The following is a 25,983-nucleotide window of genomic DNA, read 5'->3' as shown; positions in this document are numbered from 1 at the left end:
ACTTACATTATTCTTTTAATTTTCATCTCAAAGGAACACATGCTTTCCTGTATCAGGACTACTGGACTCCTACAAGACCTGGGCCTGTGATCCAGCTTTCTGAGCTGCAGCTGAACCATTTCTGGACTTGGCACTTGCTATTTCACTCACAGGACCATATCCAAACATGAGAGGTTGCCAGCTTGAAAGAAAGGTGAAGCACGCCTGTATGCTCCACTGCTTGTGACAGTGTCCTCTCTAAGAAGCAAGCAGGACTTGGCACAAAGGACACACCATGCAGCATGTGTTATATAAGCGGACAAGGGGCGTCTGGCAGTGGTGTGGCAGTTTCCCGGACATGTGGCAGTCGGTCCCTGGGTCTTGCTGTGTACCTTGCTGACTGCCCCAAACTTTCCCCACAGTCACTGCCCTCCTGCTCTCCCTGAGGGCACTGAGCACACGTTCTGAGCACCTGCTGTCAAGCCCTGCTCCTTGTCTTGAAATTAACAAAAGCGCTTTGGGTCTTTGGAGTCTGACATAATGCCCCCAACAGTGCATGCCATCAATGACTATTTGTCCCATACTATGAATATTCATTTGACATACAAGAATTACACTTGTTTGGGGTAGGGAATTGAATCTAGAGCCTTCATACTGAGCTACATTCCCAGCCCTTTTAGAGATGGGGTCTCACTAAGTCACCTAGACTGGGCTTGAACTTGAAACCCTCCTGTTGCAGCCTCCTTGAGTGGTGATATTACAGGCATGTATCACCACAGACAGTTTAAAAGAAGTACACTGAAAAGAGGGTTGGTAGTAGAGCAGGGAAAGACGGTGGGAATATAAGCCCTTACCTAATTTAGCCATTCAAATTTATCACAGTGCACACACATTGTCTGTAGCTTGAATCTTGCTGTGGTTTGTTAAGGACATGAAACTTATTTTGCTATATTCAAAAGTAAATACTATAGATACAAGCAGCAGGCAAGGTCAGCCAGCAAGCTCAAATCCTTGCAATGGGGCAGATAGCTGCTATGCTTTTGAATTGTCCCTTTTATTTTTCTTAGAGGAAAACAGGTACACTGCTGTTAGGATGACTTTAGAAGGAGCTGATGTGCCTAGGCAGAAACACAGAAAATTAATCTGCAGTCTGCTTTTTAGGATCCCCTGGAGCATGGTGAAATTCCCAGAGGGAAGAACCCTTTCGGGGTCAGGCAGTAGGGCCTGGACCCTGGGAGGGGCAGTCTTGGGCTCCAGGGAAGGTGAAAGTGAGGAGATAAAAGGAAGGACTGCTCGGGCTGGCTTTAGACAAACGAAATTTCATATTTCATAGTTGATATTTTTCTTTATAATTTCAAAATTTTTAGCTCTCCTACAAGAGTTAACCTCCCCCACCCCCAGCCCGCCCCGCAGTAAGACATCTTGAGGCAGAAGCTATGGCTTCTACCCTGGTTTTAACGCTGTGTGCGTGTCCTTCCCAGAAAAGCAAGAGGCCAGAGGGCAGCTGGAAAAACCAGCCACGAAGGACACAGGCGTGGGGTCCTTTATCCATGCATCTCCGTGTTTATTGAACGGATACACGATGCTCTTGCAAATGCTGAATATGAAGTGACAGTGGGAAGCCCCTCAAAACTTTGACAACTCAGGGATGTCATCTTGTCATCGGATTACTGTTTTATTACACCCATCCCCATGTTTTAAAAGCATATAAAGCACTGTACAATGTGTACACAGAGAAATACAACGTGGGAGGAACCGCCTCTATTTAACTTTGTCAGGGTCGTGTCCTCGGAAATGTCTGTGATAGGGAAGTGGAGATAACAATATCTCTTAGGGAACAATTCCGCCTCCAGTAGGGGAGGAGCTGGCCACCCCAATCCGGTCTTGGGCGCAGCAAAGCGGGCTAGCGAGCCCGTGGCGGGCTGGGAGGTGTTGGGTCGCCCCGTACCTGCGGAGCTTACGAACCCGTCCAGGCAGTCACTCCGCAGCGGATCTGGGTCGGCTACGGGCCAGCTGGGCGGGTTCCCCGCGGACTTTCGTCTCCTGGCACCCATCCCGAAAGTCAACTGATGCTCACTATTGCTCAGGTGAGACCTCCCGCAGGTGGTCGGCGGAGAAGGTGGGCAGCACAAGTGCGCCTTGGCCCCTGCTGCACCCCCCACGCCCTCCTGTCGATCGGTACTCGTTCCGCACAGCCCGGGCTGAGTCCGCGGAGCCGGCGGCCCGTGCGGGCTCCTACGCCAAGTGGCGCGGCAGCCCCGGGGTGTCCCGGGTCGGTGCGGCGCAGGGCCCGGTGGCACGCCGCCCCCGCCAGCGACAGTCAGGTTCGGGTTGTGCGTCCTGGCGCGGTTGAGCTGTGCGCTCGTAGCCCGGCGAGGATCTGGAGTGATCGTCCGGGGGTGGAGGACCAGATAGAGGAGGACTCGGCTGCTTCTCCTCAGCCCGCTTGGGAACCGCGCACCCCGAGCGAGCTGTGGACAGACGGACGGCGCGCGCGCCCGGCGAGGGCGGGGGTGCGGGCGAGTGGCAGCCAATGGGCAGTGGCGGGGTGCGGGCGGTGGCCAATGGGAGGCGGCGGGGCCCGCGGGGGCGGTGCCGGGGCGGCGGGCGGAGGCGGCGGGAGCCGGAGCGGCAGACGGTGCACTGCCGCCGAAGACGCAGGCAGGCGGCTACAGCTGAGCGCGCGCGGGGTCCGGGCCGATGGGCCGCCCGGGGCGGCGGCGGGCGGCGAGGCGGCGGCCCCAGGAGGCGCCGCCTTGCGCGCGCGGGACGTAGCGGGTTCCCGGTCGGCTGCTCCGAGGTGAGGCGCGTGTCTGGCGGGGGGGCGGGCGCGGGGGTCCCAGGGGAGCGGGTCAGCGGGCGCCCGGGCTGGTGGCGCAGGTCCGGCCTCGGGGCAGCGGGCGGGAGTCACCAGTTCCCGGCCGGCAGCAGGTCGTGTCCGCCGCGGGGATGTGGGCGTCCAGGAGACCTCCCCGGCGGCCGGGCCGGGACCCGAGGGAGACTGGCAGGGTCGGTCCGGGGTGCTTTGTGGGCGCGAGCCCGCGCCGCGATAAGAGTCCCCGAAACGCCCGCAGATTGATTTCAGGCGCGCCACAAACCCAGGGAATCAATTTCGGCTCATCACTCGAGACCAGGAGCCCGGAACAACTCGGCATGAGCCCTCTGGGAGAGATTTGTCATCATTAACCTGCTCCGGTTAAATTAATGCAGCCCAGGATGACTCCAACCGGAGCTTGGGGAACGCCAAGTGCGCTGGTCGCGGGATTGTGCTCGCCAAAACAGTTTTGGTCAAAATAAAATCGTAGACGTGTTGGGTTTTGCTTAGAGTTTGATTTTGGTTTTGCAAGAATGGCTTTTTGAAAAATAAAAATAAAAACAAAGAGAACAACGAAAATCTTGGTGATTCTCATGGGCTTGCCCAGTAAGTTCAAAATAGTCTCACAAATTTTTCTTTTCTTTGCCTCTTTTGTCTGCAGTTTTCATTTCTAAACTTTAACACTAGATGGCTTTCTTATGACAGGCATTTTAGTAAACTGCCTGTTCGCGTTGGTTCTGTCTGCAATCTAGGTTGTGATTTTCGTAGTCTTTCGAATAGTAATGGAAGGAAGAAAATCTCCTAACACCGTTGCTTTTAAAAAATATATTACTTCTACATAAGACCTATAGAAACCAATATCTTTGCAGATATGAAAAAAATGGCCTTTAATTTATGACATTCCTAAAGGTTCGACTTGCGTTACCACAAATAGTCACATTTTTAAGAATGTCTATTTCTTGTTTTGACTTATTTGGGGAATTTAGAGTTAGTTCCAGGGTGAATTTTGTAATTCAAATAGATAACATTTCTACCTGCATCATGCTTGTTGATTTAGTTTCACTGGTTATATCTGAAAGATATGAAAGAGGAGTAATAACTCATAGCAAAGTGCGTTCGTTTTTGAGTTTGGGCCCACCCAACATTGATTGTTTCTGAGGAGTCCACTTATGCCTTGGGAAGAGATGTAGCTGTGTCTACGAGGTTCATGCCAGGATTGTGTCAGGGATGTCTTCATTTCCTTCTCCCCAGATGATACTTGGTTCTTCATTTCTAAGCACAGCCAGTTAGTTTATCACAAGTACAATAGTCTATAGTTGGCTGGCTGAGCAGCAGCAGCAGCTTTCTAGTTAGGTTTTTAAGTAGTTATTCTAAAGCGAGATTGTGGCAGCTTATCTAAATCCTGCCTGGGTAGGCAAACTTATTTTTAAGCTGGAGAAATATCTTGAAATTATCTTTATAGCTGTCATTTATTGTGTGCCTTGCCCAGCTTTAAGTATGACACGTTCAATTTGTTCTAAATTGTTCTAAATTACAGTATATTCAGAAATAGCTGATGAAAAAAAACCTGAGTAAACATCTGGGAAGCAGGGAATGAAAGAAAATCAGGAGCAGCTTTTATCAGTACCCACATTCGACCTATAGATGGGGTGAGGTGAACTTGGATAAGAAGCAGCAGAAGCATTTCCTTAGGTAAAGGGACGGGTACATTACAGGTGTGGGGGTGGAGTGTCAGACCTTGGAGTATAGGCCATGGATTTTCTCCAACTGGCCTAAACATACATTTTTCATAAACTACCTTTCATGTTTTTAAATGTTAGGCAGCCAACCAGCTTTCTTTCCTTCCCTTTCTTTTTCAGTACTGGGGATTGAACCCAGGACCTTCACACTAAGTGTCATCTCCAGCCCTTTTATATTTTATTTTCAGACAGGGTCTCACTAAATCACTAAGTTGTCCAGCCAGGGCTTGAACTTGTGATCCTTACGCCTCACCTTCCAAGAGTACTGAGATTACAGGCATGTGTCACCACACTAAGTTTAAGAGTTTTAATTTTCAGAGATGCAACTTCTAGTTGAATAGGAAAATTATCAGATCATCGTGATTTGGCACCTATGATGGTTAGTTGTTGTTCAAGCTGTGTAATATGGGTTTGGAAGGCTCGTTTTCCTTCCTTGAGACTGGAACAGTATTTTGAAGGATTCCTGATACCCGAGCTTGATCAACACTAGTCCCCCTTGGAGATCTTTTTACCTGAGGCAAAAGTGGAAATAGGCTATTCATTTTGAGACCCTATTTCTAAAGTGAGTAAATATTAGTAAGCTTCTCTGAAAGGGCAGTTGGTTTAAAAGTGCTGGGTTTGGGTATCAAAACTAGTTTAGAATGAGTTGTGTTTACTGATTACTCTGCAAAGAACTGTGTGTTCACCTGAACACAGCCCCTTACCCTCCAGCTGACTGTGGTAAATCTCAAAACATATTTGGAGATTGAGGAAATATTAAGGCTTTGAACATAAAATCTGCTTGCAGTGGTGGTTTAGAAGTACAAATCTTTTCAAAGACATGCTGAATTTGAAGAAAATTTAGACCATTCTTGTTAACTGAAAAGCTAAGTTTTGCCTTTCTGTTTTGAACTTGAATGAAATATAAAGTAGCCTAAAGAGTACAGAGAATCATGTTCTAGATATTTGCTTCTAATGATGGACTCGTTTTCATTTCAGAGTAGAAAGAGCATGGAGGGTGGGTGGGGCAGGAGCCGCAGCATCCTCACTCTTCCTCCAGTTACAAATGAAGAGTTTAGATAAAATATTCCCATGATTCTTTTCAGTGCCCACAGAATTTTAGTATTTTTTGTTGTTTAAAATAAATGTAGTAATGAAGATGTCTGTCTGTCTGGGATAGCTTATATGGTCTGTGATTGTGTCTTTCCTGGCCATGGCTTACTGTAAGTTTGTGTGTGAGCCCTCCAGAGGGTTACAGCTGCTTGGTTTACCTTGAAATCAATGACTCAGAAATTGTTTTTCTGTTCCAGTTGCATATAGCTATGACTCCTTTTAAAGGAGAACTGACAGACAGGAATTTAAATGCCTCACAACTCCAGGGCTAAATTATTTTGATCCTTTCTGATACTGATTCATAAACTTTGTTCCAAAGAGCAGCAGTAGTCAAGGGGGCTACATCTAACTTGCTGTAAGGGTCCTATTTCCTGAGAGATCTCATATTTGTGTAACACCTTTCTCTGATGTATTTTCCCTGTGCAACCCTGAATAGCAAACTGAGTGGTGGCAAAAAAGATATGCAGTAAGTTGAGTGTGGTTTTCATAACATCTCTGGTCCAGAAAGGCCCTTAAAGGTTATTCCTTCATGTTTTTGTTCTTTTTGTTTCCACCTTTAACATTAAAAAACAAAATTTTCAGCATTTAACATTGCTATATGGTTGCCCCCAAAAGGTGGAGCAATGTGCACACTATGAGACTTAACAGGAGGTTCTGTGAATGTTTATTGTGCTTTGTTTTACTGTTTTATCGGGTTCTTTCCATGGTGCTTTGTGGAGTCTGATTTTTACTTAGCACCTTTGCCTGTCCTCGCTAAGAAATGCTGTCTACAGGTTGGATCAGACTGCCTTACCTGCATTGCTGATAAAATTGTTAGACTGGCTGCCCACTGTGACTGTGTCCCTTAGCCACAGGGCTTCCTTCTGGGATTATAAGGAGGCTCACTTTAGTTACAGTTTTGTTTTTTTTGTTTTTTTTTTAATTACAGTTAAGTGGTGATGCATCTCTCTATTCCCTTCCACTTGGATATTGTGAAAGAACACGTCTAACCCGCTTTGCAGGTTCTGCCCACCACTTTATTCTGAGTAAGAAATGAGTTGTTTTCATTGTGTCACTGGTAAGACCCTGTTTTGCATATAGTAGTTGGTGATTAGGAAGTGCGTGTTCAGTAAGGACTGGGTGACTGAGAAACTAGGGGAGCCTCCAACTTTGAAGGCTGTGGGCACCAAAAAGATTAGGAGGAACTAGAATGTTGTTGAACTTTCTTAATAAGCTCATTTTTCACTTTGATATTGTCTTGCTTTGAATTGTTTTCAGACAGTGGGGATGAGAGCCACAATCTTTTTCCATTTTCCTGTTGTTTTAATTAGTTGATACACTTCTCTTGCTATTTCACAAATAAATACCCTTTAGCTATAAGCACTGTCTTGAGTTCTGCCAACTAGATCACTCCATATTTTTCACTGTTGCATATTTGCTGATTACTGAGAAGTCCTAGTCAGCTAGTTAGATGGTCTGCAGGACTCTTTAAAAACTGAGCAAAGAGCCAGATTGTTACTGTGGAAAGTAAGAACTACTGTGTGAATAAAAAATTATAGATGCAGAGTGAGCCATTGTGTGGGGTGTTAGAACTTTCAACTGATGCTAAGGGCCTGGCATCCTGTGTTGTCAGCATGACAGTGGCTTTCACTGTGTTCCAGTGGGGGTTTTTGATAACATTTGCATCCTTGTGAAACAGTGGGATTTGGGTGGTTCAGGAATAGCTCTGGGATGTGGTCCTTTGTGTTGAAGTTTCTAATAAGTGACTTGTTACAATTTTTATCCTTCATACAGGGGAAATGCAATTGTTCCAGGCACTTAGTCTAAAGAACAAAGGCTTTTTGTGATAGGGTCTCGGAACTTTTCTACTGTACGTCCCATCTGCACACAGTCCCCTCTCCAACTGTCCATGCACGCATATGCACATGTACATATGTGCGTGCATTTGTGTTTATGCAAATATATCTGTATTTTACCATACTAAAATATCTTGGACACCATAAAATATGAACTAAATTATACATTTTAAGAAGGGTAATACTAAAAGTGGCTAGAAGTAGGGGTAGTATTCTCATACCTATAGGCTGGTTTATCATCCTTTGAAATGTATGGTCCCTTTTGGAGACTGTTGCTCTCCTGCTCTCCCTGGCAGATTATTGACTGTGTAGACGCTGGGCTCCTGGGGTCTGCAGGGTCTTGGGAAGGACATCAGGACTAGCTCTATTCATAATGGGTCCTGTGTTTACTGTGTTGATTATTTTTCCTGTGGGTATGTCTGACTGGCCCATTCCCCCAGAACTACTGGTGGGTCACCTGGTTTGGGGTTTCATGTAATGGAGGTAATTTCTTGGGGGGCATGCTTGTCCTTGGAGAGTTTTTGGTTGAGCCCAGCTGTGGAGAAATAGCCAGCTAACACAGCCACTGTGGGTTCCATGGTCTTGGGCACAAGGACATGTAACTAGACTCATCATTCTCTCATCCAGAAGCATCTAAGAATAAGAATTGCTTTGATAGTGTAGCTTCACAGTGTGGTGTGTCTGAGATTGGCTGGAATGGTGACTACATGCCCAGGTGGTGGGCCCTTTGGTTCCCCTCAGTCAAGGGTGTGGGGGGGCTAGGGATGGTTGGAGAGGGGCCCCTGCCCTGCATACCTCCTGCACCTTCCACTAGATTGCCATACCCACTGCCCTCCTATGCAGTCTTCATCTCCAGTGTCCAGCCTTGCCTGATGCCATAGTCCATCTTGTCTCAGTTCAGTAGAACATAAGCATCCTGTGATCAGAGATGGCGTTTCTATGTTCCTTGCTCTTAGGTGGATTTTGCTGTGCATAGGCACTCAGCACACAGGCATTTGTTAAAGCAATGATCAGGAGTTGTGGGTTTGAACAAGAAAGGACTTTTTATGCCTTGGCTTTTGTTCAAGTAGGTAATGTAGCCTTCAAGTTTTGGTTATTTCTATTGTCAGTGACCCTCTAAGCAACTTTTTGCATCACACTGAGTTTTATCTGTCCAGCTCCCATGAAATGGCTTGTGATTGGGCCCTGAGATGGAACAGTGCTTTGCAGCATTCCACTGGCACATTGAGACCTTTGAAGCCCCTTCAGAAGGCTGAGGCTCCAGGGAGTCTGGACACACGCCCATCCTCCATATGTGAGTGCTGTTCCCCCTCACTCTGCCTTGTGTTTGTGTTCATGGTCCTGTTGGAATCAGATGATGCTGCAGTTCACTTGGAAACCCCACCGTGGGCCTATTAATAAAGATTACAGGAGAGAAATAATTTCTGAGTTGCTATCCCTGTCTGTAGTCTTTCATCTTTCAATCCATTAGCAATGATAATTTCTACAGGAAGTAGTATCTTTTGAAAGCCACATTTAAAATATATAGGCAGGGGGCTGGAGATTTAGCTCAGTGGTTCCGCCGCCTGCCTCGCAAGCTCAAGGTCCCCAGTTTGATCCCCGGTACCAAAAAAAAAGAAAAAAAATATTATATATATATATAGAGAGAGAGAGAGAGAGAGAGAGAGACAGTACCCTTTCTGTTGAGTTAGTGCCTTTAATTTGAGGGTTGCAAAGTATATTAGAACATTATGGTTAAAAATCTTTTATCTTTAGTATCCTGACATTGTAGATTCTTGTGCTGTATGAAATCAGGGAACATTGTTCTAACTTGGGGCTGTGATAAGAGCTGTAGGCAAGGCTGAGACACTATCCTTCAGAAATAATAGTAGGAACTCTCAATTTTTCAACCAGCTGTTTATTGAGAGTCACTCCAAGTCATTTAGTTCCAATGATGGCTCTGTTTTCCCATTTCAGAAGTTGTAAATGGAGAGAATTAGTGAGGGAAATGAATGTTTTGATTAGAAAAAGAATAAAGGACTGAGGAGAGATAGTTCTAAAGACAAGTTTAAAAATATTTCTTGTACATGAACTTTCATTTATGTATAGATGTAAAACTGAAGGTTTAATGATAAAGTGTAGTTTTCTGAACTTTACTGGCTCTTATGTTTCAGATCTGGGTCTCTGGACTCTGTCTACAGTGCTACTTCCTCTGCTGTCAGGCTGCCTGTGGGGGCTATAGGTCTAAAAGAATTACTGAAAAAGGAATGAATGGAAGGGGAGGAAGAGAGGAGTAGAAAGAAGGATGGCGAAGGTGCCTCATTCACTGTCCCTGTAGGGTGGGTGTCAGGGCTGGAGTTGGCACATGAGCTTATGCTTCTGTGTAGGAAGTGCCGTCACCACCAGCCATGGACTGTGACCAACTGGAAATGCTGTGGTCTGCCATGAGGGTAGCAGCTCTGCTGGAGTCATGTTGCATCTTTTTTGTTGGGAAGCAAGTGGGTTCTTCTGTGATCATGCAGAGAATATTTCTTTAGCCTCTGAGTCTTTGCCAAAATTAAAAGAAGTATAAGAGGAAAACAATTTTTTGTTTTGCATTTATAGTTTGCTAGATTTGCATAATCTTTGTTTAAGCCAGTTGAATGTGAATCCCTAAATAAATTACAGGCATTTAAATATTTAAAAGGATTCATCCACAGTACTTTACTCACCCAAAGCATAAATGCTTTCAACAAAGAAAATAACACCCTTGCCGATGTAGCCTGTATAGACTTTGTTCACCTTGTCATTTAATTATAAAACATTAATAGCGAAGCTAGAATTTGAGCATTCACAGAGATGCTCTGCTGGCCCTGTGCCAGAATATTGTTTCCCTGGTAGAGAAAGCAGGACAATTTGCTTAAAACTGGCAGCTCGCCAGTCAGAATGGCTCTGACGCAATCATTGCAGTAACTGCTTTGCTCCGACTGCTAATTTTAGGGCAGTTAAATCCGGGTGATGTCTGATGGCTGCTGTCGCTGTGCGTCTGATTCTGTGGCGCTTTCTAAATCCATCTTCCGGTTTTGGCACTGCGGTCCTCAGTTCTTTTCTGAAATAAGCTGTGGAGCAGAGGGGATGTTGAGTCAGCTCAGCTATGCCCTCGGATGGAGGAGCAGGGCTGGAGAGGTAGGGCTCACAGTTGATGTCCTCATTCCTGTTGCAGATCCTCACCACACTGGCACATCCCTGGCCCTAGTGCCTGGGCAGGGGTGCTGAGGGTGAGGCAGGCACAAATGAGGGGTCCTTCCTTCTTGGAATAGGTGGCAGCAACTTGCACTAGTTTCCTTGCCGTCCTTGCCAGCACTGGTTTGTTTACAACTGAACTTTTACCTTCTTTTCTGGGAAAGGTAAAACTGAGAAGAAAGATGAAAATTAAAAAAAACAAACAACTAACACACAGCCATTTGGCACATTATAGAGAAGAATGCAGTAGAGTCTCCTGCTGTCACGGAAGGCAGAGGTGGGGAGGGTTGTTTCAAGGCCTTGTCTGTCCCACTGAGCTTCCTGGGTTACTGAGTATAGTCCAGTTATGAAATAAGGGTGTGGGCCACACAGTTTTCAGGTCTGTTTACACCCTGGCATTCTAGGATTTCCAGGTTAATTAGCAGGGACACCTTAGCTGAGAGACCCCTGAGGGCTGGCACCTTGGCTCCATTCTTATTCTCCAGTCCTGATCAGAGTCTGATACAGTCAGCAGATTAACCAAGAATAACCAAGAATAGAATATTAGGCCGCAAAGGGACCCGTGGGTTCTGCTGTAATGAAACTTTCTCATATTGCTCATTGAGAAACATGAGAGTTGTTTTAACCACTAGTTCCATGGCATGATAGAGTGAATGGGCTGCCTTAGTAGGTGAGGAGCTAATTTCCCATTCAGATTGGGTATTCTGGCCAAGCTGATGGCCATGTGTCGGTACCTTAGGAGCAGATTCTTGTATAAACCAGACCAGAGGACAGATGGCACCTCAGCTTCCTTCAGATGGAAGGCTCTGGGCAGCTGAGAGTGTGGTAGGTATGTGATCAGGATACAGTTCAGGAGCCGTGGAACTGGGATTGGGCTTTGGAAAATGTTTGAGATTTGAGCTCTTATCGAGGGCTTCTTGTGCTCAGGGACCGTCCTGGCCCTTCAGGAATCAGTAGATACACACAGAACTCTGTTAGTTATTTGTTTTATCCTTGATACTATCTCAGTCAGCTCACTCTGCTCAAAACCAGACTCCAAGGGCCGGGGATTTACCTCAGTGGTTCCGCTGCCTGCTTTGGAAGCGCAAAGGTCCCGAGTTCGATCCCCGGTATCAAAACAACCCAGACTCCTTTCTCTGCCTGGGTGAAATTCTGCAGCTCCAGAAAAAGGCTTTGTCAACAGAGGTGGCATCCAGGAGAAGCAATAAGATAACATTTTGAAGAGGTCATGAGCTTGTTTATCATAGAAGATAATCTGACTCTTGTCATTGGAATTTGGAAAAGGTTATATTGTGTGTCATAAACGTAAAAGAAGAAAATTATTTAAGTTATGTCTGAGATATACAAGATATTTTGATATAAAACAGCTAAATCTGTTTCAGTTGTCTGTCCAGAGAATATACACACAAGTATTATTATATTGTGATTCAGGGTCACATGCTTTGTTTTGAGATTTTCATGTTTAGGAATTTATAACTGAATGATTTATTGAAGTGATTATTTTAAAATCGTACTAGAAGTCATCTAAATTTTAAACTGGGCAGTGTTGGGAAGATCTGCTGTGGAAAATAAATGGCTTGTGTCCTCTGAGCCTCCTCCTGGCAGCACTGTCTGGGATATGTGCTCAGTTGCTGTTGATACCCAGTCACCTCAGATCTTGTCCACTTTTAAGCAGTAACAGTGCCGGGTGTGATTTATATTCCCCTTTGAACTCCAGGGCAGTGAATCTCAATGTAATCACCATATACTTTCCCCTAACTTTTTATATACAGATTTTTCAAAGATTGCAAAGTTGAAAATAGTGAGTACTACAATGGATGCCTAGATACTGACCACCTAGCCCCTATGGTTGTTAACATTTCATGTTACTTGCTTTGTAGATATCTATCTTCCACTCATCCATCAGTCCCTCTCATTTTACTTCACCACTAAGCACTCTGGCATGCCCGTTAATGAGCTTAAAATTTTTACATTATTTGAAGTTTATAGAAGGACACATACAAATCTTAAGTGCATCTTTCTGTGAATTTTGGTAAATACGTACACCCATGTAGCCCATACTTCTGTTAGGATATGATATGTTCCCAGCACCCCTGAAAGTTCTAGCAAACCTCTTCCCAGTCTATCCTTCCCCCATCCCAGGCTACCACTGTTTCTTTTTTTCCACCAAAGATAAGTTTTGCCTGTTCTTGAATAAAGATAAATGCAAATGGAATCATGCCTTTTGCACTCCTTTGTGTAAAGCTTCTTTCAGTCAGCATTTTTTTTCTTTTCACTTTGCCATCTGTATTTAAATATATTACCCACTGGGCTTGCTTGCCTTCCCCTGATCACATGCCCTTTTCAAAGGTCATACTCACTGTCAAGTAATTTTAGGAGCAGTTTCTTTTAGACCTTTATGTATTTGTATATAGATGTTTGTGCACTGCATCTTCTGCCCTCTCCCTGCAGGAATGTGGTTCCTGTGTGGTCTGGGTGTATGGCCCCTGGGGACAGGTGTGACTGTCATGGTCAATCTGCTGGAGTCTGTGTGGGGCTGGAGGGCAGCTCTCACTGCTGGCAGAGCTCCTTTGCCTCTGGAGATGGCTCCCGACACATTAGCTGTTTGTATGTGCTGTTTAGAAAACTTAGAGTGAAAGAAGACACATCTGCATCTTTAAGAAGCTGAGGTATCCTTTCTATTTTAAATGCAGTACTTGTTAAAAAATGTCCTGAGCTAATTTCTATGATACCTTGTATGAAGGAGACTAACCAGCTAAACCTGTAATACCAGATTTTTTAATCTCCTGTGCTTAGACAGTGTTGAGTAGCAAAATAAAATCCCACTTGACTTAAAAGTAGCTTCCTAGACTTAACTTGAGGCCACTTTGTCATGTCCTGTGTTACTGAAGTACTGGGTTGTGCACTTCTCCTGCCGTGAACAGTTAGTTTTCATCAGCTGTCTCAGTTAGTGGTGGATAGCAGTTGCTCTGACTGTCCTTTATTTCTGGAATGAAAGATTTTGTAATATTTCTCTAAGTAGATTTTTTTTTTCTTTTGGAGGCAGTGATGCTTTCTGTTGTAAAGTGCAGCTTAGTTCTGGGTGGAGGAAGGGAAAGTGGAGTCTGATAATACTGAGATTGCAGACAGATTCTGTGACTGAAAGAATTGTTATTGGGGATGTGAATTAGGGGAAGTAATAAAGGACCTAGTCCCTGTTTAAAATTCAGACTCATAATGGAAGGCTTAGGAGACACTTGATGAATGGAGTTATGGTAATCATTTATTCAGGAGCCAGAGGGGTTTCTGGGAGCAGAGACTTTCCAAATGACTGCAGGGCCCGTCTGGCTTGCAAGCCATTCAGGAGCCATTCGGGATGCCCTGCTGGCCTCCAGGAAAACCCAGTCCACTCTGAAGGGTCCTGGGACAGGTCCCAGGGTAGATCCCTAGGAAGCAGTTAAGCATGTGATTTCTCTCCCCATCATGAGCTCACTTTATGCTGCTTCAGCATGAGGGGGACCTTCAGTGAGCGACCCTTGCCAAGACCCCCTGAAAGTACCAGTTCTGACCCATTGTGTTGGCCACTTGGAGCCCAGGGGGCGCAAATTCTGTGCTGGGGTCAAGTGGGTGAATGCTGTGGTCAGTGCAGTGGGCATCAAGGCGTGGTGATGGGGCCTGGCACCTGCTGGCCCTGCGTTTACTGTCCCTTTTGGCTTTCCAAGGGTGTGTAAAGCAGCCCTGATGATGGTACCCCTCATTGTCACCTCCTCACAATATGAGCTTGCTTTTCCGTGCTGGACAGAGCACACTTAGGCCCATTTGCCTTAAGTTGGGGGATTGTATCCAGCTTTGGATTGAAATTTTATTTTCTCCTGGAGGTCAGAGTGTTCATGTTCTTGAATAACATGCAGAAACCTGAAAAATCAGTTATAGGATCGTATTTATCATTTCCCACTAGCAAATTAGAAAGGCGGGAGCTCCTGGTTGAAATAAATGACGCATCAAAATTTCTTACGGGATGGAAAGGCTGAATGGTCTTTGTGGCTCTTGGAGCATTACATTTCTGATAACCTTCACATTGCGTTCATTCTGTTCTGTTGCTGCTATTTGCTCAGTGTATCTTACAGATGGGTTTTGCTGAGCTTGCTCATTTTTGCCATTGATTCAAGCATGGGCGGACTTGGGGAACCTCCTGCACGATAACACAGCTGCTGAGGATGTCTGAGAGAAGAGGAGGGTGCTTTGAGCCTTCCATTGGATTTGGGGGTAGTGGCTGTGGCTAAGCAGCTGCACATGGTGTTTTTCACACAGGCTGGGGTGGTTTGAAAGTTTTCACTTTTTTTTTAGGGAACAAAAGAACAGGGTGGGACTTAGTTGTGTATATGCACTCTGAGGACAGGTCTCTATCCTAACTGAAATATGATGCATTTGTGTAAGGGACGAAAACTGGCCTGTTGACTTATGGTGTCTGACAGAATCCTGTATTAAGGAGTCAGTGTTTCGGCACTTAGAGGGCAGGCAGATCAAGGAAGAGGACACTAGGATAATTGAAAGGAAAGGCAGGCTTATTCTCTAGCAGGCTCAGTGGAAGTCACCTTCCAGAGTGTGAGCCCTGATTCTAAGTTTGTTTTCATTTTTATCTTGTTCTTTAGGCAGGGAGGGAAAGCAAGCAGAATGTTACAGAAGCAGAACTTAGCACAGGGGTAGGGGCAAATGTTGCTTTTACAGTTTTATCTTCAAGGCATAGGGAAGTACAGGCAGCTGTTGTTTCAGCAATTCATCTTTCGGGCACAGTGACCTTCATGGGTTTAGTAGGAGGGGCAAGCCTTGAGACCGTCCTCCTCCAAGATTTGAGACTGTTATTCTCTGCTTTGTCTTTTTTTTTTTTTTTTCTCATTTCACCAGTAAAGATTGTGTGTTGATTTCTGTTAGTGGGCAACAATTAACACTGGCCTTTGCCCTTGTAACTTGCTAATCCATCAGCCAAAACCCTTTGTTTTGTTTTTTTCTCCTTATACTGTTACAAGAAACCCCTCCCACAGCAGGAGTTGGACATCTGGCAGTCCCGGACAGGGTGCTGAGCTAGTGCAGTTTGTTGGTGGATGGCTTGATGGCAGAACCAAAGGGGATGCTTCTGCAGCAGTGTGAATGTTTCTCAGAGCTCACGTCTTCATGGAAGAGTGGGAGGAGATGCCAAAGACATTGCAAATATACACTAGTAGTCCTCAGAGAAATCGTTTATACACAACGCCCTCCCACTCTGTGTTCACTGTTACTGTTGGACTCAGAAAAAAGGCCTGCTAGTCTGTGCCTCTAATCCCGTGGGCGATTCTTAGATTTTTGTGTGCAGAACCTTCCTGGCTTCCTGCTGCTCAGATGCCTGGTGTGTTCTGTGAATTTAAAAAGCACATAGCACCTGAATGATCATATTTTGTGTTTCCTTAAATTAAAATGAGTTAATTTGACATGTATCAAAACTTTTTTGGCATTTTTTTAAATTCCTGAATTACAACTTAATGGAAGGTTTCCGAAAGTCTGATCCTTCTAATCTTGTTTTTACAGTGGTAGTTTTACAGTGGTATTTTGTTCTCAGTTTTTAATCTTTGCTCTGTTCGTGTGAGTTTAAAGTCCTACTAATTTGCAGAAATGAGAAGACAGTTCTGTTTGGCACCTTTGGAGAGTGTGTGGAGCACTGTCAGCACCTATGGACAGTCCCCTGATGCCACAGCGAGAGTGAGGGCTTTGCTGGGGACGTCCTGTAGCTCTGTCCCCACTCCTCCTCTGGGTCTTCTGTAGCTTTTCCACTGGGAAGCTTGTTTTTGTTTTTATCTAGTATAAAGGGTCTCGTACAAATGCTTATATTCTCAGCAGCGCCTTTGGTTGAGTCCATTTAACAGGCCTCCCACCTCACCCCACTCTGATGTCTAAGCTGAGGTCACAGAATTGCCATTCAGTAGAGGGTTCTTTTGCTGGATTTGGAGGTAAATTGGGAATTGGCAAAGTGCAGCACCATTAAGAGGCTCTTGGCTTTAAGAGCCAGTGGCCCTGGCCCTCAGTTGTTACAGCTCTGGGCTCTCAGCCACCTCATCAGCTTCTCGGCAGCCAAGACTAACCCCTGGCAGCTGTCCTGAGTTCTAGCAGCCTCCACTGATCCTTGGCTGGTCTCTGCCAGACTTCTCTGGTTGCTTCTGGTTAACAACAGTTTCTGATGTGATAGCTGCTGGTCACCACCCCAAGAGACACTGGTTTATGCTGGTTGCTACCAGTTAATGTTGGTCGGTCTTTGCCAAACACTGCTGCTGGTTGCCACACAATTGATGCCGGTTATCACTGTCCTCCCGGTCTCTGCTGGTCTCTGTCACTAATCTCTGTTAATCTCTGTTGGTTGCTGCTGGTCTCTGGCCCCAGTGCCTGGAGCTCCACAGGGCTTCCAAGTTTCTAGTGTTTGTACTCTTTTTAAAGTGACTCAGTCTGCCCAATCTACCTGAGATAAGAATCTTAAGTTACAGGAACTTTTTACCTGAGAAGTGAATCACAAAGCAGATTTACAAGACCTCTGGAGCAAGGCTTTATTTGGACAGGGCCTGTGCTATAGCACAGGGATTAGGCCTGGAAGGGAGCCTTCTTAGAATGAGCAGAGAAGTGGGAGGGAGCTGCTGCTATAGAGCACAGTTTTGTACATTTCATGGACTAGTGATGGGTCCAAGTTCAGACCTGCCATGGTGTTGTCTGTGATCAGAACAATTTCATTTTTGCTGTGGTGTCATCTGGGATTGGTCCAAGTTCATTCCTGCTGTGGCCCAGGCAGATGTTTCCCACTGTTGGTATCCTGGAGCGATAGCAGTGCATCTGAGATGCCTCAGCCATCAAGGAGACTCTGAGGGAACCTCAGGAGAAGCCACTGCTTCTTCACTTGATTGATGGCTGCTGCGGCTCTCCAGAAGTTTCCAGGAGGGCCAGTTGTGTTGGTCATGGCCTATTGGGGTTTGGGGATTTGGGAATAACAGCAGTGGGCCTCTGTCCCTTCCTAACTTTAATCTCATCAAGGGGGTTTGCTGCTGCTCCTTAGAGAGGTGTGGGAACAAGGAGGGGTGTCTTGCCTGTCCACTGAGCCAAGCCTTTTGTGAGCATGGGCCTGAGAAAGCCGCAAAGTAACTTTAATTGGCAGGAGGACACCAGTCCACCCTCTGGCAGAGGGAGGGTAGGGGAGTAGAGGGAGTGACGGGAAGGGGCATGACAGCTGTCAACTGGAACACACCTGTCAAAGTAGTCACACTGTGTCTCGTCTGTCTCGGCAGCATCCTGGTCCAGAGGGTTTCAGATCTGTTGTCAGCACAGAACCATTTCTGGGCTCACTTAGAATTGAGTGAAACCTGCTGCCCACACAGCAGGGTTCTGTCACTTGTTATCTTCTTCAGGCCCCTGCCCTGGGATCTGACGAGATAGGCACATGGAGACAGCGTGCCACCTCTCCATGTGCAGGAGCGCTGAGCCCAGATGTCCCGAGGCTGGAGTGGGTCCTGGTAGCCAGGCTTGCCAATGATGGGGTGTGTGTGTGTGTGTGTGTGTGTATGTGTATGTATCTGTGTGTCTTGGGGGGGCTGTTTGTGTGCCTGCTCATTGTTTTTCAAACTTGGAGGCAGATACTGGAAAGCATACAAGTATTTTGCTCTGTTTATCAGGTTCTTTCCAAATTTCTTACATATTTCATTTTGTAAGACTATAGAAATAAGCAAGGCATGTCTCCTTCCTCATGTTCTGAGGCAGAGTCTTTGCCACTTGCAAAGAACTGGAGCCTGCTGTGTCCTTCATTGGCATGAGGAGACCCTACACGTCAGTCCATCTGTGACTTGTCCCCTCCTTGTCACACAGCACATGTATCTGTGGCAGAAGACTGAGGGAATTCAAGTTTCTTGAATTTCCCATCCATCATAGAAGATACTTCTGAGAATATAGTAAATACTGATTGTTAAAAAATACAACTATAACAAAATTGTTGGATTCAGCAGATATGGAGTCGCAGTAAAAATAACATAGGAAAAAGGAAAAAAACTCTTACAGCATTGTAGTTTGTTCCTGAAAGTGTGCATATTAGAAAATAACACCAAGAGTCATGATTACTCTTGTAACTTCCTATTGTTCCAAAGTTGTAACCAGACGTGAGAGATCAGTTTCTCCTATTAGGTGCTAAAAACACCTTGTGAAAAACACCATGGGTGTCAGTATTTGAAGATTTTGACCTGGTAAGTGAGCTTGCTTCTTGCTTGGTAATTGATCAGGATTGGATTGATACAGATTCTATGCAGGCAACAGTATGCAACTGAATAGTTTTCTCTGTTTTAATTTAATAATGTTTATAATAGATCCTCTCTCAGAAGTATGTTGATGGAAAAGAGATTTTAAAGATATGTTCATTTTAAACTTTTATCCAAAAGGTAAACAAATGATTTTTTTTTTGAAAACTTATCTTTAATCTGGTGGTTAGGTCCAACTATTTGTTCTGTATAGTAATGGTTAATTTGTCCTTTGGATGCAATGAGTTTTGGGTTTTGTATATTTTCATATTACAGTTGACACGTAACTATGAGACATCACAGTTGTCATACTGTCCCCATGATCTTACTTAGTCATTCAACTTACTATTCCAGTTCAGCAACATCTAGACTGGTCTGCTAGTTTGTGGTTGATCATCCTGAATTCTCTTTCAGAGTAACAAAATAGTGGGACACTATTGGAAAAGAAGTACTTTTTTTAGCAGGCTGCTCATTTTCAAAAGTGGGTTGGTTTTAGATAATGTTTTTGACTTTTTGCAGACTGACCTATCCTTACTGACTAGTGCTTTGGAAACTCTTTAGAAGATTTATCTTGGGGCTGTGAATTTAAGATGGATTAATAGACTTTGGAGGCCTCTGTGCAGGTGAGATATCATGTCTGATCTCCTTGGGTGTGGACTTCTGGCTCTGGGCCTCCACTTTCCTGGGAGCGCTGCTTGCTGACCACCTCATGTTTGTAGAATATGCAGATGGGAGCCTCCAGTGCATAGAGGAAAATTAATTCTAGTGGCCAGATTACACCAATATGCAGAAGTTAAGCTGCTTTTGAATGAGAGGACACATAGATGGCTGAGCCTGTGCTAAGAGGGTGGAGAAAAAGGCAGTTTTGAAAGTTTCCTGTTATTTCAGAGTCATTGCTGTATTTGCACTGCCCTGTTCTCTGAGCAGACCCTCGCTGGGCATTTGTCCCCATGTGAGAACTGTACCTACAGATTCTCTGTCCCTCCTGGAAAGAGGTAAAAATGGAGAATGGATGTAGTTGGAACATCGCCAGGTAGCCTGCTTGTGGTCTGAAGACTGAACAAACAGCCCATTCATGACCAGGGAGAGAGATTAAGGGATGAGGAGAGAAGAAGGACAGTACTATTTGGGGTGGTTCCTATGTTGAGCTCTGTGCAAGTTGCAGTCAGGTAAAAGATTCATAGTTGTCTAGGGAATTTACCCCAATGTAGCAATCACAATTGGCCCCAAAGATTTATGCACTGAATGTGTAGTATAGTTTATATACTGTGATAAATACTGGAGGGAAGACGTTAAATTATGAAGCTCCATATGATCAAGTAGTTTAAAACAATTAATTATCTTGTTTCATAAAGCTATATAATGATATGGGAAAATAGTCATAGAATATTAAATGAAACAATTTTCTTGCTAAGCAGTATATATAATAGATCCCAATTTCCCAGCAAAATTAAATATGCATATGTATTATTGGAACAAGGATACATTAAAAAATTTACAATGGTTATTACTTGCTTTTACATTATGTGTAATTATCTTTTTCTTTTTCATTTGTTTTCTAGTTTTTCTAAATGAATATACTAATCTTTAATAGAAATAGCATGCTATTATAATATCTGAATGATATGTGTATCCTTTAAAAATGATTACTTTCTCTCAGTATAGTTTCCTGGTTCAATATAGTTTGGATTGATTTTCTTTTATTATATAATCCTTGCTTTATTTTCTGAATATATTTAAGAGACATTTTCAAGGCAAGTAATTAGTAAATATTCATGAGCCATCTACTCTGATAAATATGCTCTTGATACATGTTTTTCTACCATAGCAGCACCTGTAATCTGATGATCCAAGGTTAGTCTCACACAGGTAGATCTAATTTGAAAGTTGTACATTGATCTTATACATTAGGCTTTATGCGTTGTTATTTTTTTAACCTTTTGGCAATATTTCATTTAAATGTGTTACCTAGAAACAAATGCATATATAATTTAAAAGCACTGAAATTAATTTCACGATATTTAGTTTTTACAGTTCGTTACATAATTTATTGGGAAATCATTTGGCATTTACTTCAGAAATACCATTAAAGCTCTCTGCTCTTCTCTGAAAGCAGAGATATCTTGACTTAGATAACTTCCATGTCTTTTCAATGGTATAATCGCCAGCCCTTTGATACTATGCTTTTTGACATTTACATTAAAAATAAAAATTGGCTAATTTGTAAGTTAGAAGGTCTTAAAAAAAAGTTCATTACACTTTCATGCTTGTTAATGCATCTATTAAAATTCCAGTATGCTTTATTAAATTAAATGCAGTATTAGAGGCTAATATCAATTATGTGTAATATCTGAAGTCAGTTTTTAGCGTCTGTGAATTGTAGGGATTATAGATGAAAGCATTAATGGAGGATGAAGTCCATTCTCTTGCTATTATAAAGGGTGCCTATGAAATACATTAAGTGTTAATGTACTTGAAATGAGGCAAGCTGGTAGGTCTCCCACATCTGAGTCATGGACCTTTTGTCAGGATGACCGTGTCGCGTACAGTGCTGACTTGGGTCAGTAGGAAGAAGCCAGGAGTGACTGGGAGCAGGCAAGCGATGTGCTTGTGGTATGGTTTAGAAAGAGCATTGTTGTATTCTTGGAGACTCAGAAACCTGTATTCGTGTAATTTTATTATAATGTAAAAAATTACCTCTTACTAGTTAGTATAACTTAAATGGAATGAGTGTGAGGTTGAAGTAACTTGTATTCTGTCTGTTCTGCATAACCCAGGTTTGAATCTGAGCTCTGCATGCCTTTGGGCCAGTGTACCCGAATTTCCGTGTTACTGAGTGGGGACAGACTGACTATATGTGAACTCAAGACTGCTGAGAGATTGTGATGGTGATTGCTGTTCACGTGTGATGATTGCTAATGTGAATTATTCGTAGTCTGGTGTCTGTGGGTTTAAAACCATGAAATAGTGTACCTGGGTGAGATTTGGGGAGAGGAACTGTTGGGGAGGCAGGTTCCCATCAGTTGCAGGAAGAGTCCTGTGTAGGAGATCAGGTTCTAGACACCGATTCCTTGAACTGTGCATAGAGACTGCTGGCCTCAGTGGTCACAGTACTCCCTAGGGACATGGTGGTCTCTGTCCTGCCTGTGTCCCTGCAGCTGGTTCCCTGCTGTCCCTCAAGGTGCTATGAGGCTGCGGTTGGAGCTGCTTTCTCCATAGGTTTGTCTCAGGTTCACTGGCCCCCAGAAGTGGGGCCCAGGCTATGCTTTTGGGAGGAAGAGATGAACCTTGTCATGACAAACTACTTATGCAGGCTTGTGTGAGTTTATCCGTTTTGTAGGATGGTGATGATGGTTATCTGCTCTTGGGAACTGTCTGGCTGTCACACATGCCCTGAAGCCTCAAGTCTTCATGTAGCACCTGCCACCTCTTCCTCTGGAGGTGAGTGTGTGAGGCTGGGGTCAGCCTCCTGCCACAGGTCAGGTAGAGCTGTGTGGACCAGCACTCACTGGCCAGTTCACAGAGACCACATGGTGTCGGTGTCATCTAGCATGCACACTCTTTAATCTACTCATCATCGCTTTTGGGCTATTATACAGACGCTCTTGGCAAGACAAAAAGAAACAAAAAGGCTGTTTCCAACAACAGTTTGATTCTCAGTCACTCAGCGACCCCTCATTCCTGTATGCTTGGACCCCTACTTCACTGGTGGTGAGGCTTTGTCCAGATGAAGTTTGCTTATCCTTGGAAGCCAGAAGTGATCAGAGTGAAGTAGAAAGACTTGATTAAAATAAAACTTTGGCTATAATTTATTAGGGAGGGTAACTGGAAAAAAGGTTGATTTTATAATTGTTTTCAGAATTTTATGTAATTCTCCTTAATACAGCACAGAAATATAAAGAAATGATTTTATGTATCTGTTTTTTTTTTCCTTTGGTAACTATGTTTGCAACACTGCCCCTTCTTTGGAAACCCAAAGTGTCCTGGAGCTGAGTGTCATGTTCTCAGCACCCCTGGAAAGCACCAGTGAAGCCCTGTAGAGCCCTCAGGTCAGGAAGATTAGTAACTCTGCCATGGATTTGGGCCCAGGTTCAGGCAGGGGCCCAGTGTGTGTGTGTAGGGAAAGCCCAAGGGTTTGTTTTAGCTGCTGAGTTTTTTATCTGATAAGTCAGGTAACATTCAGGGAAGTGTTTCTTCTCTTGGACCATAGAAGCCCAGATGGATACTCAACTACAAATGGTTTTTGGTGCTTTGGAGCATGTGCTTCTGTAGAGTGGACCAAGACTATTTTGCAGTGGTCCTGTAGCTTTGCTGGTGTGACTGCAGCATCTTAGAGGGAGGCTCAGGCTTTGCGGAGGCGCTCTTGGCATCTGTATATTTCCACAGCTCTGCCTAGGGTTTTGAGAGGGATGGGTGAGCTGGAGGGGTCGGGGGAGGGATGTACCAGAGACCTGTAGATTTCCCCAGGGTTGGCAGTGTTTTGACTGACAGTGTAGACAGCATGATGCAAATTCTTCCAGTGGATAAAAATTTGTCTATGTCTGTGCCAGAGCTTGGCTGATCAGTGTCAGTGCCTTGCTGCCCTGGATTCCCTGCCAAGTGATGCCTTCGGGAGGGCAATACAGGTACTGGAGTACACTGTTGGCTTCAGCTCCAGTGTCAGGCTCAGTAAGCTGTTAATGGCCCAGGGACAATATTTGCACAGGACCAGCAGCCACTCTGTTACTAATTTTTAGAAAAGTGCTATGTATGATCTGAATCCAGAACCCCCCATTCTGTTACATTTTGGGGCTTAAAGTCATGTGGCTGCTTCCCCAGCAGATGCTCATTTTTTTCTAAGGAAAGCAATGTTATTGGAACCAATGGATTTGAGGTCAAGGAAGTTAAGTTTAGATGGATAAGCTAAAAATCCCAGGGTTTGGAAGTCTTTGGGGGAGCTGCAGGTAATTTCTAGTCAGATACCAGGCTTGTTTCATGGAAGCCCTCCATGGGTGCCTACACACCCAGGCCCAACAGGCTTTGCAGCAGATCCGTACCTGTGGCCTCATTGTCTGGGTCCATTTCAGCCCATCTGGATCATCGGTTTGGCTCCTCAGTCTTTACATGCTGTGGTTCAAATGTGACACCCCCTCCAAATTCATATGTTAAAATCCTCACCCCAAGGTGATGGTATTAGGAGGCAGAGCCTTTGGTAGATTAGGTCATGAGAGCCCTCACAAATGGGAGAAATGCCCCTAAGAAACAGTTCTTAGATTCTTTTCATCATGTGAGAGGAAATGATGAGAATATGTCTTCAGTGAACCATTATGTGTGTCCCTACCAGACACCAAATCTGCCAGTCTCCTGATCTTAGCTGTCCAGCCCCCAGAACTGTGAAAACTAAATTTCTGTTGTTTATAAGCTCTATTACAGCAGCCTGAGTGAACTAAGATACTACGTAGTACATCTGTATATTTCTTAGCCCTTATGGGTGGATCACAGGTGTTTCTGAGTTGGCTGCATCTTTAAAAGATCACTGACCACGGAGAACTGGCTTGTCCTTGAGAGCCAGACTCCGATGATCCGAGGTCAGGGCCAGGCTGAGGATGAAGGGAAGCTTCAACATCAAGTGGAGTCTATAGCTTACATTGCTTTAAAAAACTGAGTTGCAAAGAACAGACTTTAACATGAGGGGTTGATCTGTGCTGTAAAAGTGTTTTTTCAGGTGCTGTAGGCTCAGCCCATCTATAAGGACTTCTCATTTGGGGTTCTGATTCTGCCTCTGACATTGCTCAAGGTCCCATTGTCTAGGCAAGCCTCCTTTACCCTCACCTGGACAGCACTGGTCTGGTGCTTCTTCCTACTTCCAGATTGAGTCTTGAGGCTTCTTTAAGTTGAGGTCTTAGGTCTCTGAGTGCCACTACCAGGGCTGCTGTTGCCAGGGCCTTCAGGCAACCCCCTGTTCCCACCTTACACCCTTCCTTCCTACCCATTGGGTCATTTCTTCTTGGTACTATGTCCTGGCCAAGTCTTCTGGCAAAGGGTCCCCTCACACACACACCCCATTCCTGTTGTTTCAGCGTGGCATTTGGTATACCTCACTGCACTGTCTGTTCAGTTGTCTCTCCCTGTAGGCTGCACACTCTGAGCGGGGGGAACTAATGAACATCTTACCCTTATGGAGCCCTCGATTACAGCTCAGTATCAGGCAGAGAGCACATTTTTGTGGAATGAATGTGTCATTTTCTAAAATATTTTAGTGATCCAATCCAATCCTGTACTAGTCAGCCTTCCTGCCTCTGGGATATAATACCTGATGCCCACAGTATAAAGGAGGAGAGGTTTAATTTGGCTCACAGTTTGGGAGGATTCAGTCTGTGGTAAGCTGGCTCCAAGGCCGAAGGATTATGGTAGAAAGGCATGGAGGAGCAAAGATGTTCAGTTTATGGTGGCCAGGAAGCAGAGCACAGGGGAACAGTTCCTTTCTTCTGTGTTTGCCTGAGTCCCCACTTGGAGTTGCTCTCGGCAGAAGTTGAGTGCAGAGCTATGTTCTCTTGGGATTCTGTCACATGCTTTTGGTCATGTGGGTATTAGAAACCTCATCTAGTGCAGCACTACTGATGTTTGGTTCTTTTTCCTGAGGATAACCAGATTCGAAGGAGCAAGCAGAGGGCTCAGAATGTGCAGTACGCTCAGGGTGAGTGCAGAGCTACTTTGCTTCTGCCCCTAATTTCACTGAGGCTGGTTGGTGTGAAAACCTGGCACATTCTTGTCTTTCTCCTCCTCTTCCTGTGTCTGGCCACCACTCTTACCTTAGGGTGGCTGTTGACCTTTCTTGGCAGAAGTGACATTGAAGGCCTCTTAGTGAATGGGGACAGTTTTACAAGTCACAAGAGAAGTCACTTCTTTCCTGACAGTGGAACTCTGAAGGAAATTGTCAGCCATTGTGGAAACATAGTATTTTGATCTGTTAACATTTGGTTTGCTAGTGTTTTGGGATGCATTTGATCTCCTATACTAGCACTTGAATATTTTCTACCTATTCATAAAACTAGGTGTTTTTAATCCTT

The 25,983-nt window shown here is 44.6% G+C and overlaps 1 protein-coding gene across 5 annotated transcripts in view; it reads left to right on the top strand.

Annotated features, from left to right (window-relative positions):
* The first annotated feature begins 1,886 nt into the window (after positions 1-1,886).
* Positions 1,887-25,983, top strand: part of Sipa1l2 (signal induced proliferation associated 1 like 2) — a 182,809-nt gene continuing 158,712 nt past the window's right edge. Inside the window, exons 1-2 of one of the 5 annotated variants that reach the window (XM_087181897.1) lie at positions 2,660-2,779; positions 8,618-8,754. The gene's annotated coding sequence lies outside the window, so the exon portion shown is untranslated. Of the gene's footprint in view, positions 2,067-2,644; positions 2,780-2,853; positions 8,755-25,983 lie in introns of those variants that run through there. The other 4 variants (XM_021266411.2, XM_004854647.3, XM_087181898.1 and 1 more) reach the window with 4 other exon arrangements.

The sequence above is a fragment of the Heterocephalus glaber genome, unplaced genomic scaffold (assembly GCF_053883595.1).
Source record: "Heterocephalus glaber isolate CG9 unplaced genomic scaffold, H.glaber_assembly_v1.0 deba00001472, whole genome shotgun sequence".
Taxonomy (NCBI): domain Eukaryota; kingdom Metazoa; phylum Chordata; class Mammalia; order Rodentia; family Bathyergidae; genus Heterocephalus; species Heterocephalus glaber.
Note: the sequence above shows the minus strand (reverse complement) of the source record. Positions and strands in the feature narration are given on the sequence as shown.